Source organism: Canis lupus, chromosome 2 (genome assembly GCF_048164855.1).
Source record: "Canis lupus baileyi chromosome 2, mCanLup2.hap1, whole genome shotgun sequence".
Taxonomy (NCBI): Eukaryota; Metazoa; Chordata; class Mammalia; order Carnivora; family Canidae; genus Canis; species Canis lupus.
This window is the reverse complement of record NC_132839.1, coordinates 66,838,990-66,855,089: the sequence shown is the minus strand read 5'-3', so window position 1 is coordinate 66,855,089 and position 16,100 is coordinate 66,838,990. Positions and strand designations below refer to the sequence as shown.

Genomic DNA, 16,100 nt, shown 5'->3' with positions numbered 1-16,100 from the left:
TTTAACTCATTGACTCAATCATGCCCAGGCCAGAGAAATCAAGCCTTTTCATTTATTGTTTTTCTTTTTTTTTCTTTTTATTTTCTTTCTTTTTTTTTTTTTAACAAGGAATCTATTCTCTTCCAGATGTGAAACATCCTTCTGCTTTCTGTTTTCCTGCACCCCCTATAACAAAATTGGCAGCAGACTCAGTGGAAGCTACTTTATTTTGGGAGTCCCTCACCTGTAAGACAGGAAAGATAGCACCTATCCGGAGTGAAGATGCAGAAGATCCTAGATTCTAAGTGCTTGATATCAGTAGACAATGAATAAAATCCCTTTCCTCTTCCCTATGATCTATGCAATGCTCCTGTTGTAAGCTAACTTACATGTTAGCTTACAACAGGATTTCCCATGTGTTGTCCCAGTGGATCACACAACACTCCCCTGAGACAGGCATTGATTATCAGCAGCTGGCAGCAGTGGAAACTGGGAGTCAGTTTGTCATACTTCTGGCTTTGGGGTGGATGGGAGGAGAACCTGCTTTGTTCCTAAACTCATCCATTAGCATACTCAGGCCTTTTGTTTCACAACAAATGACAGATCAGGACAAACAGGTATCTGAGAAGATACTAACCAACCAGGACAGGCAGGCAAGAGCAAGCCCTGGAGCCCTGCCAGCAAGTCCCAGGACACCAAAGGGCCAGAGAAGAGGAAAATGGTAGGAGACACGGGGTCAGGCACAGGGTGGGAAGCTGTGAGGGGGTGATGGGGGCACAGAAGGAATGAGGATCCCAGACACACAGAATGAGGGGAAGAAAGACAAGACCAGCTTACACGTGAGGAAGCAACATGTGTGGGAGACAGGCTGATGAGGGAAGCCATGTTGGGAGAAAGGCAGCTCCTCCACTCAATTGCTGTGTCAAAGCCACTCTCATCTCTAGCCTGGAATACTACAACAGCCTTTCCACTAGTCTCCCTGCTTCTGACCCTGGCCCCTTTAGCCTAGCCTCCTCACAGTAGCCAAAGAAAGCCAATAAAGGCTTGAGGCAGCTTATATCCCTACTTTACTCAAACCTCACAGTGGCTACCATCTCAGAGCAAAACCAAAGTCCTCAGAAAGTTTTGCAATGATGTTTATGGTCTTCTATGATCCACGCTCCATCCCTCATCACTCCTCCTACTGACTTCCTCATGTGCATACTTAGCTCCAGCCAAACCAGCCACCTTTCCCCTCTGCACGTACACCAGACCCACATTCATGCTCTGAGGGCTTTGCACTGGCTCCTCCTTCACCTGGATGTTATTTTCCCAAAGATCTGCTTGGTTCATCCCATTGCTCCAGTCTCACATTCAGCCTTGCTCAAATCCCGTATTTTCAACAAGGGCTACCCTGCATATCTTATTTTGTGCTACACACTGCCCCTAGCCCCACAGCCTCTAGTTCCTTTCCCTGCTCTTTTTCTTATTTGTGTCCACATTTTGTTAAAAGATTTATTTATTTTTATTTTTATTTTTATTTATTTTTATTTATTTATTTATTTTTTTTTTTGAGAGAAAGAGAGAGGGAGCACAAGTGAGGGAAGGGGTAGGGGCAAAGGAAGAGGGAGAGAATCCTAAGCAGAGTCCACAGTGAGCACAGAGCCACCATGAGGCTCCATCTCAGGATGCTGAGATCATGACCTGAGCCAAACTTAAGGGTCTGTGGCCTGACTGAGCCACCCAGGGTCCCCTTATTTATTCTTTATTGTCTGTATTATACCACTAGACTATCAGCCTCACAAAGGCAGTGATCATGGTCTGCTTGTTCAAGATAATATTCTAAGGTCTGAGAATGGTCCCTGACAAATAGTGGATGCTCCGAAAACATGTGGTGAGTGAATGAATCAATGAATTAATATGGGCTCTAGAGCCAGATGAACTCAAAGATTGAATCTACCGCCATGCTTCTCCTCTTGGGCAAGTAGATTAAGCTTTCTGAGGCAAGGTTCCCTCATTTGTAAAATGGGAATTATAGTTTATACCTCATAAGGTTGCTATGGGGATTAAGTAAGAGAATTTTATAGAATGTACCTGGCCCAAAATTGGCTCTCAATAAACATTAATTTTCTGTACATATTTTCGGAGATAGCAGTATCTAAGATGAGAGGTTGCTTATCTGATATTCTGGGCTGAAAGAATCCATAAACGTCTGTGAACACCAACTCTATGCCAGGCACTATGTTAGGCCAGTGAGTAAGAATAGATAAGAAAGTAACTGTGCCCTCAGGGAGCAGAGTCCTTCCGAAAAGCAGATCCAACAGCTCTAAATTCCATCAGAAACATTCAGAAGGTATTAAGGGAGTGGAAACGTAGCAGAAATTAACTAAAAGCGTATTTTGAAATAACTTTAGATTTAAAATAAAAGTTAAATAATGCAGAGGGTTCCTGTATACCCTTCCCAGGCTTCCCCCAATCATAGCATCTTAGACAACCAAGAAATTCATATTGGTCAGTTTCTACTACAGATCTTATGCAGATTTTCCCAATTTTCACACTCTTTACGGGTATAGTATTATGAGGTATTATCACATGTATAAAGATTTACTGTTAAAGAAAATCAGAAAGGATTTCACAAAGGTGATAAATACCTTGTTTATTTCTCATTACGTTCTGAATGCCAAGATTTAACATTTCCATTTAATAGATAATATAATGAAGCTCAGAAAAGCTACATGACTTGCCTACAGTGACATAGCTCATAAGCGGCAGAGCTGGTACCTGTGGTTTTCTGACATTTTGGCATGTGCTCGTGTGAAAAACCTTAAGGTCAGAGACCGGGGTCAATGACTGGAGTCTGATAATATTAGAAGGAGTTATCAGGGCTTTGTCTTCAGAGCTAACCTCCCATGGACAAGTTTGCTTCTATAGACCTGCTGTTTTATAAGTTCCACATTGTTCTTTCCTTTGATTTTGTTCCCAGGTCTGGGCTCTGGAATATCTTTTATAAAATGCAAGCAAGAAAAGTCCATGATATATCAGTATTTCCTGGGGGAAGGATTCCCCCCAAAACTGCCACTCTCCTTACACTTTCCAGCCAGCATCACCTCTTTGCGCTGTCCGCTGGAATCCCAGAGAGCAAAGAAAGCAGAAAGGTTTAAAATCCAGGGACTCGTCGAGAGACTTAAGCAGCTTAGGAGGAATCCTGCAGAAAGAAAGTGACTGTTGTACTTCCTTCTGAAGCTCCTTTTTGTTGCCCAGTCTGGCTGAAAACAGCAGGGCCTGAACCTCAGCCAAGGGACAAAGGGCTTTTTTGGCTAAGAGAAGTAATTGTGGTCATGATGGGTCAAAGCAGGAGGGAAGTATTTTATGTGGTAACAGGGCCTACCAAATGTCAGAATCAGTGCCTGTAGGATGTTATTTAATTCTGCAAGTATTTCTAAGCACTTGCTTTGTTCCAGGCATACTCACAGGACTGGGACAACCCCATCCCTCAACGAACTCCCAAACTGGTAGAGGAGCCATTCATTCTGTTCATTCATTCATTTATTCATTCAATCCCTCCCTCCTTTGGCCATAGAATTTAGTCATTAAGAACATAACCTTGAAATAAGAGAAACAAGTTCATTCATTCATTTGAGAAATATTTGTTTGATGCCTACTACATGTCTAGAAGTGCTCAAGGCACTACAGAAACAAAAGTAGAAAAAATATAGATCTCTATTCTCAAGGACATTGATTGGCTGGAGTCTGGAGAGACAATGAACAATAAATATAACAAATAAATTATACAGTGTATTAGAAGGTAGGAAGTGCCATAGGAAGAAGAAAACAGAACAGGGTCAGGAGCCTGGGGAACATGGGACACAGTTTTTACTGCAGTATGAAACAAGTTTCTCAAGGTAGACCTTACTGAGAAGATGGCATGAACAGAGATAGGAAGCAGGGGAGGTAGTGGGCAGCCATGTAGATATTGGGATGGGGGAGAGGAAACAGTGCCTGTAGGGGAAAAGCTAGAGAAAAAGCCTTAATGTGAGGCCATGCCTGTTACTCAGGAACTATAAGGAAGCCCATGAATTAGACACAAAGAGGATAGGGAGAGGAGAAAGAGAGTTAAGACTGGAAGTAGACAATGCAGAGCCCTGTGTGTGCCATGGTAGGATTTCCTTGTTGAGTGAAGTATATGACAGTAGCAAGATTCTAGCAGAGAATTACCATGATCTATCTCATGTATCCATAGGATCACTCAAGCTGCCATGGTGGGAATAAACCTTAAGTGTATAAAGCTAGAGGCTGGGGGGTTCAGCAAAGAGCCCATTTAAGTAATTGTAGGGAAAGACAACAGCAGCTCAGGCCAAGGTGGTGATTGTGGAGGGAATGGCAGGTAGCTGGATTCTGGACCTATTTTGAAGGCAGAACCAGATCTTTGGTGGATTAACTATGGTATCCAAGAGGAAAGGAGAAGTTGATGATAAGTATAAGGTTGGTGGCCTAAGAAAATAAGGACTATTCAGAGGCTGATTAAAAATACACTATTGGTACAATGGAATATTACTTGGCCATAAAAAAGAATAAGATCTTATCATTTGCAACAACATGGATGGACCTAGAGGATATTATGCTAAGTGAAATAAGTCAGTCAGAGAAAAACAAATACCATATGTTTTCGCTCATATGTGGAACTTAAAAAACAAAACAAAGGAAAAAAAGAGACAAACAAACAAACAAAAAAAAACAGACTCTAAAATACAGAGAACAAACTGATAATTACCAGAGGGGAGGTGGGTGGGGGGATGGATGAAATAAGAGCACAGTTATTGTGATGAGGACTGAGTACTGTTCAGAATTGTTGAATCACCACATTGTACACCTAAAACTAATACCTCACTATATTTCAATCATACCTGAGCAAAAAATAATTATTAATTTAATTTAATTTAAAAGTGCAATATTGGACAAGTCTCCAAACTTCCATTTTCTTTTTCCTAAAATTGAGACTAATAATAGCTGCAAGATAGAGTCGTTGTAAATAGTAAAAGAGATAATACCTGCAATGCATTCAATTTGTGAAGAGAGCACACAATAAGGATGAATAAGCAACTAGATCATGTAGCATGTGAAGGCAATGGAATGAGGCATCAAGGGGCTTGGGAAAGCACTGTACATGGTCAGGGGAGAGTAAGGAGTGATTGAATTGAATGATGGGACTGAGGTTTCTTTCACATATCCACTATTAGTTGTTCTGTTACCTTAAGTAAGTCTTTTTAACCTCATTCTTCCTCTGTTTCTCAATCTGCAAAGTGACAGGGAGGTTGGTGAAATCAAGGGTCTGCATGCAATCGAACAAGTGTTTTTGTAAATAAAGTTTTATTGAAAGGCAGCCACAATCACTTACTTCTATAGTGTCTAGAATAGCTTCCCAGCAATAGCAGTTTTGAATAATTGTGACAGAGACCATATAACCTACAAAATTTCAAATATTTATTATCTGGCCTTTTACAGAAAATTTTACCAACTCTTGATCTAGATCACAGTTTTTCTCATAGGTATAGACCTAGAGCCATGAAATCCATTCTTCGAAAGACATATTAGTCCAAATCCTAATAGAGAACATGGAATCCATGTGGATCAAGCTGAAAAGTGGGCATGAGAGTGATATGGGAGGTGTCTGATCCCACTCAAATTCTGACGCCTCACACATCTAAGGTAACCTTGAAGCATCTCCTCTTCATCCCTGGGGTTCCTAAGAAAACAGTTTGAAAAATAAGACTCATCTTTAGGGGCTTTTCCTGGTCTATAATTCCAATAGTATACAAACCAATGTTCAAAGTCTAAATGTACTCAGATCAAAAGTACACTTGTCATGGGCACTGGGTGATGTATGAAAGTGGTGAATCACTATATTGTACACCTGAAACTAATATTACACTGTATGTGAACTAATGGAATTAAAATAAAAACTTGAAAAGGACAGTAAAAACAGCTATCTGCAAGGATACTATGCCAGACAAACTTTATAAATTGGATAAACTAATAATTGGGCTGAAAGCCTCAAAATTGTTTTTTTCTCATGCATGGGAAGTAAATGTAAAGCCAAAACCCAATTCTTGTGGCAGATACTTTCAAAAGTTGGAGAGATAGGATTTCTACATTTCTGGCTTCTCCCTAATGTTCAATTAGGTTAAATGTGTCTTGTTTTCTTAATATCATGGGAATGCCTGAAAATTTTCAGCCTCAATCACTTTTGCCTTTTCTAATAAAGCTTCTATAATAATTTTATTTACCTTTTCTTACTCTATTTACTCTTGACTCCTCTACTTACTCCTGACTTACCTGTCCATAATGGCCTATATGTGTGTGTTCCCCTAAAATCACATATAGAAGCCCTAATCAACAATGTGATGGCATTTGGAAATGAAGCCTTTGGGAGGCAATTAGATTGTGAAAGTGGAGCCCTCATGAATGAAATTAATGGCCTTATAAAAAAAGATACCAGAGTGCTTATCTAGCACATGAGGACACAGTGAGAAGGCAACCATCTGCAACCCAGGAAGAGAGCTCTCCCCAGAAACCAAATCAGCTGGCACCTCGTTCATGGACTTTTGGCCCCCAAAATGGTGGGAAAATAAGTGTCTATTGTTGAAGCCATGCTGCAGTCGATGGTACTTTGTTATGGCAGCATGAGTGTAATAAGACACTGTGTCTTCAGCCCATTAACTCACCAATCAGTCTCCAACCTCTCCTCTCAGGTAGTCCTTGTAAATTCACCTCTTACAAGCAACATTGCTGAGTTGGCTAATGTTCTCTTCTCAACACTAGTCCAAAAGCAAGAAATACCTGTTTGTCAACATCGACAGTCTATTCTATACGGATATCCAATTATTAAATGTTCAAAATAAAATTAACCATCCCCCATACTAACCTCCCTTTCTGACTTCTGTTAATGTCACCTTCCTTCTCCTAGTCACCCAGTTAACCCAGGTTAACAAACCTAAGACTCTTATTTTCTCATTTATGGGTCTTTGCTTCACAAATCCAATCAACTGACAGTATATTATCCCATGTATATCCTGTGTATTATCCTATCTTCTCATGCATCTCATCTACTCCATTTCCACCATCATCTTCTAGCTCAATCCTGGTGACCTATCCCCTAGACTACTGCAGTAGTCTTCTCATTTACTTCCCTGGCTTCATTTCTCTCTCTTCAAGACTATCTCTTACAAGACATCCTGATAAATCATCTGCAAATGCAAGTCTCATCATATTATCCCTCTATTCAAAAATTAACAAGTCGTTCTCCACTGCTGGTGGAAAAAAAGCCAGACACTTGTTTTTCATTCCAGTTCCTCCTCAAAATGTGGATTCTGTCTGCCCTCCTGTCTTCAACTCTCACTAGTCTTCTCTATCCACTCTATATGTAAGTTTGCAGGAGGTATTCGCCATCCAGTGAATACTGTCCTCACTTTCTCTGGCTTTTCTTCTACCTGCACTGCCTCCCCAAGCTTTGAAACATGTCCAACTCCTTCAAGACCCAGACAAAATCCTTTTTTCTCATGATGACTCTTCTGGTCCCCATTCCCTCTCCTTTAAATATCATTTTAATTGGACCTTTAAAATGGCCTAATTTAGGGGGGGGTATATTTGCCAACATATAGCATATCACCCAATGCTCATCCCATCAAGTGCCCTCCTCAGTGCCCATCACCCAGTCAACCCCCCGCCTCCACCCACCTCCCCTTCTAGTACCCCTTGTTTGTTTCCCAGAGTTAGGAATCTCTCATGTGCGGTCACCCTCTCTGCTATTTCCCACTCATTTTCTCTCTTTTCCCCTACAATCCTTTTTACTATTTTTTATATTCCCCGAATGAATGAAGCCATATAATGTTTGTCCTTCTCCGATTGACTTACCTCACTCAGCATAATAGTCTCCAGTTCTATCCACATTGAAGCAAATGGTGGGTATTTATCATTTCTAATGGCTGAATAATATTTCATTATATACATAGACCACATCTTCTTTATCCATTCATCTTTTGATGGACACCGAGGCTCCTTCCAGTTTGGCTATTGTGGACATTGCTGCTAAAACACCAGTGTGCAGCCGACCCGGCGTTTCATTGCATCTGTATCTTTGGGGTAAATCTTCAGCAGTGCAATTGCTGGGTTGTAGGGTAGTTCTACTTTTAACTCTCTGAGGAACCTCCACACAGTTTTCCAGAGTGGCTGCACCAGTTCACATTCCCACCAACAGTGCAAGAGGGTTCCCTTTTCTCCGCATCCTCTCCAACATTTGTTGTTTCCTGTCCTGTTAAGTCTCACCATTCTCACTGGTCTGAGGTGGTATCTCATTGTGGTTTTGATTTGTATTTCCCTGATGGCAAGTGATGGGGAACATTTTCTCATGTGCTTGTTGGCTATGTCTATGTCTTCTTTGGTGAAATTTCTGTTCATGTCTTTTGCCTATTTCATGATTGGATTGTTTGTTTCTTGAGTGTTGAGTTTAATAAGTTCTTTATAGATCTTGGATACTAGCCCTTTATCTGATAGGTCATTTGCAAATATCTTCTCCCATTCTGTAGGTTGTCTTTTAGTTTTGTTGACTGTTTCTTTTGCTGTGCAGAAGCTTCTTATCTTGATTAAGTCCCAATAATTCATTTTTGCTTTTGTTTCCCTTTCCTTTATAGATGTATCTTGCAAGAAGTTGCTGTGGCCAAGTACAAAAAGGGTGTTGCCTGTGTTCTCCTCTAGGATTTTGATGGATTCTTGTCTCACATTTAGATCTTTCATCCATTTTGAGTTTATCTTTGTGTATGGTGTAAGAGAATGGTATAGTTTCATTTTTTTGCATGTGGATGTCCAATTTTCCCAGCACCATTTATTGAAGAGACTGTCTTTTTCCAGTGGATAGGCTTTACTGCTTTGCTGAATATTAGTTGACCATAGAGTTGAGGGCCCTTTTCTGAGTTCCCTATTCTGTTCCATTGATCTATGTGTTTGTTTTTGTTAAAATGGCCTAATTTTGATTGTGCTCTAAATTTTGCTTGCTTATGGTTCGTCCCCGTCCCGGGTAGCTTCAGCATTTAACATATAGTGTTTATTAGGATAATGCTAGCTGCTTTAACAAATAAATCCTCAAATTGTGGTGGCCTAACAATAAAAAATTCTTTCTCAAGTAGGAATCTAATGTGGGAGTTCCTACTCAGTGGACAACTTTTCTCCATGTGTAATTCAGGGGCCCAGGTTTTTTCCCTCTGGTAGATCTCCCATTTCTTAAAATCCTCAAGTCCTCTTTCTTTAGCCAGCTGAAGGGAAAAAAAGAGGGTTAAAAATCCAGATTTCTTAATCATTTTTACCTAGACACACACCAGTGATATTCATATTCTACTGCAAGAACAGGCACTTGGCCCAAGGCTGGGAGAGATATAGTCCCTGGCTAGGCCATTCTTCCCTGGAAATAGCTCTATTCTGTAGAAGAGAGAATGGGGATTTGGGTTGGAGATCTTGTCTTCCCTCTTCTCTGCCACACTCTGGCACATAGGGGACATTTTACATCAAAAATTTAACATTGGAACTGATAATATTTAAAATGTTCACCTTTTTATCGATTACTTACAAGAGCCATTTTGTGCGAAGAATGATAAATTTATTATCTCCAACAAAAAGAGAAACTTTGCAATATAAAAAGAATGTTCATGTCTTTTGAGATAGGGAAACTTTGTTTCAGAGATATGAATAATAATAATAATAGTAATAATAATACTATAATAAAACAGCAACACTTATTGAGCCATTGATTTTAACATTAAGAACTTCCATACAAGTTTACTCAAGGTTGTAAGTTGTTGAGCAAGGTTTTGAACCCAGGCTGTTTGACTCTAACGACCATGTTTCCAGGTGACTAGGTGGCTCAGTTGGTTCAGTATCCAACTCTTGATTTCAGCACAGGTCATGATCTCAAGGTTGTGAGATTGAGCCCCACATCTGGGTCCATACTCAATGCAGTATGCTTGTTCTTCTCCCTCTGCTCCTCCTCCACCCACCCCCAATTGCATGCTCTCTCGCTCTCTCTCTTCCTCTCTCTAATTAATTAATTAATTAATTAAATCTTTATTTTTTTAATTAAATCTTTAAAGACCACATTCTATCCATTACTAGTTCAAACTATTTCATGTTCCATAGCTAAAATGTACTTAACAATAGAGGTCGACATTTATGAGTGCTTCCTGTAATATTTAACTTGCATTAATATCTATTATAACATACTATGCTATTTTATAATTACATATTTATTTATAATTCCACACATACTAGTTATTATAAATATATAATTAACATACTATAATATGTTACATTATATCTTATACATTATGGTACAGGTTAAATATTACAATGCCTCAATGGCATTTGCCTGGCATTTCAAGAGCAAATTAAAGTCCAAATGTTTCATCTCACATGTTAAATGTATATAATTGAGCCTGGCAAACAGAAAGCACTCATAAATGTCAACTTCTATTATATGTTATAAAGTATTATCATATGATGTATAAATGTAGATACCACAATATATACTATATATATACTATATGACATCACTACCATGTTCTTTATACAGATGAGGAAACTAAAGCACAAAATAGCTAAATGACTCATTCTCAGTCTCACAATGAGGAGTGGCTCCTGCAGGTGTGAACATGGACACCTGGATGCCAAAGCCAGAGCTCTAAGCACAAAGGTTAGCCACCTGTGCTAATTCTCTTCATTCACAGACCTGTTTGTGTTCCCAGGCAACAGACTGTGAGGCCACAGAAGATGGAAACTGTGCTGTATTCATCAGTACACTCCAGTACCTAACATTACCTGGCACACTCCAATAAATATTTGCTGAATTGAACTGGTTAAGTTCAGGGAAAACTGCTCCTAAGAGCAGGACTAGAGTTTAGATTCTGTGAGGTTGAGGAGAAGCAACGATTTCTGCCAGGTAAAGATAATAGCCTGGCATTTCAAGAGCAAATTAAAGTCTAAGTGTTTCATGAACCTCTCACTGTTTGTCTTTCTGGTGAACTTCTGGGCAATGGATCAGGACTGGAGAGCCTATGCAATAAGGAGGCCATTTTCACTCACTCAGCCTGTCGAGAGCACCCTTGTAACTCTCTTCTTGCATGTCTCTCTGCCAAACATGGCTCAAAAACTCAAGAGACAGGAATATGCATTTCTTTTTGCATTAGAAGTTTGGGAAATATGTCTGAGACAGAGAGAAATCCCAGGTCTGCACAAGTTCATCTTCTATGTTTGGGGCATAAATAAAAATAAGGCCTGTCATGTGAGGAAGGGCTTAGGATTTCCTACTCAGGTGATGTGGCCACATAAACATAAAATAAATAATTAAGATTTGTGAGGGACTCTCTAGCTATCACAGAGCACAGTCATATACAGTATCCTGCTTAGTCCTTCAAAATCACACCCAGTCAAATCTTACCACTTTTGGGACACCTGGGTGGCTTAGTCAGTTAAGCATCTGCCTTTGGCTGAAGTTGTGGTCCTGGGGCCCTGGAATTGAGCCCTGCATTGGCCTCCTTGCTCAGTGGGGAGCCTGTTTCTCCCTTTCCCTCTGCTCATCTCCCTGCTCATGCTCTCTCCCACTCACTCTCTTTCTCCCAAATAAATAAAATCTTTTAAAAAAAATCTTACCACTTTTTATCAAGCAAAAGGGAATGGGTTTTCATTTGGTTATTGGCTTGTATTGTTGCTGTTGTTCTGCTCATTTTTAATGAACCAATACTTAGATTTTCTGTGAAGAGTTCACACGTTGTTCTGTCCTAATCAAATAGAAGTTACAAGAAAAAAATATGTATACATATTTTTGTATATACACACACACATATGAAAAAAAAGAAATTGCCAGGAATAAATGGGAAAAGAAAAAAGCCTTTCTTGGATGAGGAATGGAATAAAAACAAATGAGTGAGAGGGGGTGCAGCCAGAAGCCTCTTGGGCTCTGAGACTGCAGCAGGGCTGCAGATTCGGCTCCTACAGGGTGACTGAAATAAAAGTTAAGCCACCATCCGAAACGGGGAGCCAGGACTAGGTTCATGACTAACAGCCAGTGGATGGATACACACAGTTTTTACATGTATGAAAAGGAGAGGGGAATACCTGCTGCCTACCCCTACCTGGAGCTACAGATTGTAGCAAGCTTCAAGCCTGAGAAAGCCCAGAGGACACAGGCACCACCTTTCAACAAGGACTGAAATCAAGAAACATGCTGACTTGGAGACTGGATCTACAACATTCCCATTATCTGAGTATAGGATTCCTGACATACTAAGGTAAGACACAGGGATTCAACTGGCCTGGGAGCAAGGAGAAGGCAACTATCAAATCATTAGGGAGAGTAGGGTTGATATAGATGGAGAGAGACAGAGAAATAAGTCTTTTAATTCTAAGTCAGATCCTAGGTTTTCCTTCCTAGCCTAACACTGATGGAATAGAAATCAGGAATTAGAAATGCTAGATGCTACCACAGTTGGAGATACAGTAGAGCAAAGACTAGAAGGAATGATTAAAAGTGTGTGTGTGTGTGTGTGTGTGTGTGTGTGTATATATATATATATATATATATATATATATATATATATAAAGACATGTCTTATACCCCAAATGACATTATTAATATTCTCATTCCACTCATCTCCAGGGCCACAAAAGACTACAAGTATAACATTGGAGTCACTGACTGAACCAGAAGGCTTTGGACAGGGACACCAGGCAGGGCTGAGGGAAGATGCAGAACTAAAAATGCTGAAAATAAAAGCCCAGCACCCATTTTTCACTCAGTTCCCAGAAAGCCACCTCCCAGGTTTATGCCCACAGGCAAGAGCCTGGAGGATACTGGAATGTCTGTAGAGGACAGATAAGCCCAAGTGAAAAGACCTAGAGTTAATGGACAATTAGAGATTCTGCAAGGAAAGAGCTATCTGCTCAATTGCCCAGTAGTGAAGCCCACCACTCAACAAGTACTGACTTCACAAACTGTGTTTTCAATGAGCTTTCAAGTGCCTTTTTTTTCCCACAATATAAACAAACAGCAAATAATCACCAGCTTCTTGAAAAATACTACTAATATAATAAACAGACCAACACAATTATTAAAAAAGAAAAGAAACAGAGATTAAATACTGGAATCAAAAGAAATTATCTTTAAAAACCATAAAAATCCCAGATAAGTAAAAGGTATTGCAACTATGAAACAGGAATAAGCACTATTTTAAAAGGACAGTTATATGACAACAAAAAAAAGAGCTCTTCAAAATTAAAAATATAGCAAAAAATATTTTTAATTAAATATAATATTTGGAAGATACACTGAGGCAATTTCCTGGAACCATAGTTCAAAAAACTAACTATAGGAAATATTGTTTAAAAAAAAATGATCTGTTTAGGAGAGCCAACAACTAAAATTAGGAATTCTGGAGGGGGAAAAATGGAGAATAGAGAAACACAGAGATATAAATAACCAGAGTTAATACAAGAACTTTGCAGAATTGAAGAACCTGAACGTAGAGATTGGAGGGCACCACTGAATGCTAGTGCAATCCTAGTGCAATAAATGAAAAAAGACACCAAGGTATAGTATTGTAACATTTTAGAACATCCAAAGATCCTAAAAGGAGAGTGATTTTAAACTTAAAAGTCTGTACCAACTTGACGGGATGAGCACGGGGTGTTATTCTGTATGTTGGTAAATTAAACACCAATAAAAAATTATTTTATTAAAAAAAAAAAAGTCTGTACCAGCACAAGCTATCAATCAAATGTGGAGGTAAAGCAAACAGTTTCCCGAACTGGCAACATCCTTTCACCTGTCATGGATTCAGAAAGATAACGAGGGATGTGTTCTACCAATCAAAGTCTTGAATGGTAAAGTAACCATTAAGTAAACTTAAAAAGAGGGATCCCTGGGTGGCGCAGCGGTTTGGCGCTTGCCTTTGGCCCAGGGCGCGATCCTGGAGACCCGGGATCGAATCCCGCGTCGGGCTCCCGGTGCATGGAGCCTGCTTCTCCCTCTGCCTGTGTCTCTGCCTCTCTCTCTCACTGCATGCCTATCATAAATAAATAAAAAAATTAAAAAAAAAAAGTAAACTTAAAAAGAGTAAACAATGGATCCAAAAATATATGGACTTCAACCTAGGAAGGATGTTAAAGTAATTCTCACAATGATGAGAAAAGGGTGTCCCAGGCAACAGCTGCTCTACAGGCCCACACATCAGAGCAGACCAGCACACAAAGACATAGACTTCAGAAGAGATGCACCTGTCTTTTTCTATCTGATATTCTCTCTCTTCCTCTCTCCCTCTCTCTCTCTTCTCTCTCTCTCTCTCATGCACATACACTCATACACTCTTGACATATTGCTTACAGTGTCTGCATATACTAAAAAGAGATTACATTACCTTTTTGTGAGTTTTAGAATGAATAATAAGTGTACAAAAAACTAAGCAATAAGGAATTTATTAACTCTAGAGAAAACAACATGTAAAGTATATATGCACACATATAAACAAGAAATGAAAAATTAAAATAGTATCCTGCATCATTCAGTGGTGAAAAATATTTACATATCATAATGTAAATACTCATTTAAACAAAAAAAAAATATGGCTATATTGGAAGGGAGAAAGATAGAAGCAAATTATTCATCTTCCAAAATAAAAATAAATAGTTAACATATAAAACTAAAAAAAGCAGTATATTAATATCTAAAATCAAAAAACCAAGAAACAGAAATATATGCATGTTATCTGGAAATATTGGTTTGGGTGGTAAATACAGAGACACTGAATGATTTGAAAGAAGTTAGCCTTGGAGACTGATAATTAGGAGTGGATTCTACTATTGTAGAAGTATTTGGCTTTTAAAACATGTTCACATGATACTGTGATAAATCGAATTAAATTAAAAAGGAAAATTACAAAAATCCATTAATGTAATATACCATATTTAAATATTAATTCCATATTAATTTTTAACTTAAAAATAAAAGGAAAAAATATCCAACATAATTCAGAAATCATTCAAGACAAAATTCTTAAGAAACTGATAGAAAAATAAAATATGGGCAGCCCTGGTGGCTCAGTGGTTTAGCACCGCCTTCAGCCCAGGGCCTGATCCTGGAGACCCAGGATCAAGTCCCACATCGGGCTCCCTGCATGGAGCCTGCTTCTCCCTCTGCCTGTGTCTCTGCTTCTCTCTCTCTTTCTGTGTCTCTAATGAATAAATAAATAAAATCTTTAAATAAAATAAAATATATTTAACCTAAAATAACAGCAAAACATATATGGTAAACACTGCTTTAAAAGTATTCAAGCAAAGAAACAAGATAATGATATCCTCTTTCTCTGCTTCCACTTGGCACTGTATTGGAGGCCCCAGACAATGCAATAAGATAAGAAAAATAAATAAGAGGCATAAGAATTGGAAAAGGATAAACTGTCCTTATTTCACATAGTAAAATTTTCTCATGAAACACCAAGATAATTTATAGAACAATTATTTAGAATAAAAAGAGAGCTCAGCAAGGTTTCTAGACAACGGATCCACATATTAAAGTCAACAAGAAATTCTACAATAAGTGCAGAAGGAAGACCTCTAAAAAATGCTCACTACATCCATGTTTATTACAAGAAAATGTTAGAAACCACTTAAATATTTATCAATAGGAAATAATTAAATAAATGATTTAATAAATTATAAACCAAATAACAATGAACTACTGCTTAGTGTATGAAGATGGATAAATATAAAAAATATAACTTTAAAGAAAAAATAAGTTGCAAAATGTTAAGAATAGAATGCTAATATATTTAAATGTAAAAAAATATTCTTTATTGATATGCTATAGATTACAGTTAGATTCAACTGTTAGATACAAAGACTGAGGAAATAACAAGCATGACAGTTTATATTTTTCTCATATGGCCAACCTCTAAAGTAATTAGATTCCCAGTCTTCCAGCTGTTTCTCTGTCACCAGAGAATGCTTCTGCTCTGTAGGATCCAAGGTGCATGCTGTGACTCCAACCATCATGTCCAGTGGCAGGATGAAGAAAAGGGCAAAGAAGGTGGTTTCTCTTATTTTTTAAA

General features: G+C 38.7%; 1 long non-coding RNA gene across 3 annotated transcripts in view; it reads right to left on the bottom strand.

The window, feature by feature from the left end:
* Positions 1 to 5,417: 5,417 nt before the first annotated feature.
* LOC140621081 (uncharacterized) overlaps positions 5,418 to 16,100 on the bottom strand; it is a 71,645-nt gene continuing 60,962 nt past the window's right edge. For 2 of the 3 annotated variants that reach the window (XR_012020802.1, XR_012020801.1), the window contains exons 2-5: positions 11,650 to 11,777; positions 7,870 to 9,263; positions 6,681 to 6,773; positions 5,418 to 5,701 (exon numbers count right to left, since the gene is read on the bottom strand). This is a non-coding gene — a long non-coding RNA (uncharacterized lncRNA). The remainder of the gene's footprint in view (positions 5,702 to 6,680; positions 6,774 to 7,869; positions 9,264 to 11,649; positions 11,778 to 16,100) is intronic. The other variant, XR_012020799.1, reaches the window with a different exon arrangement.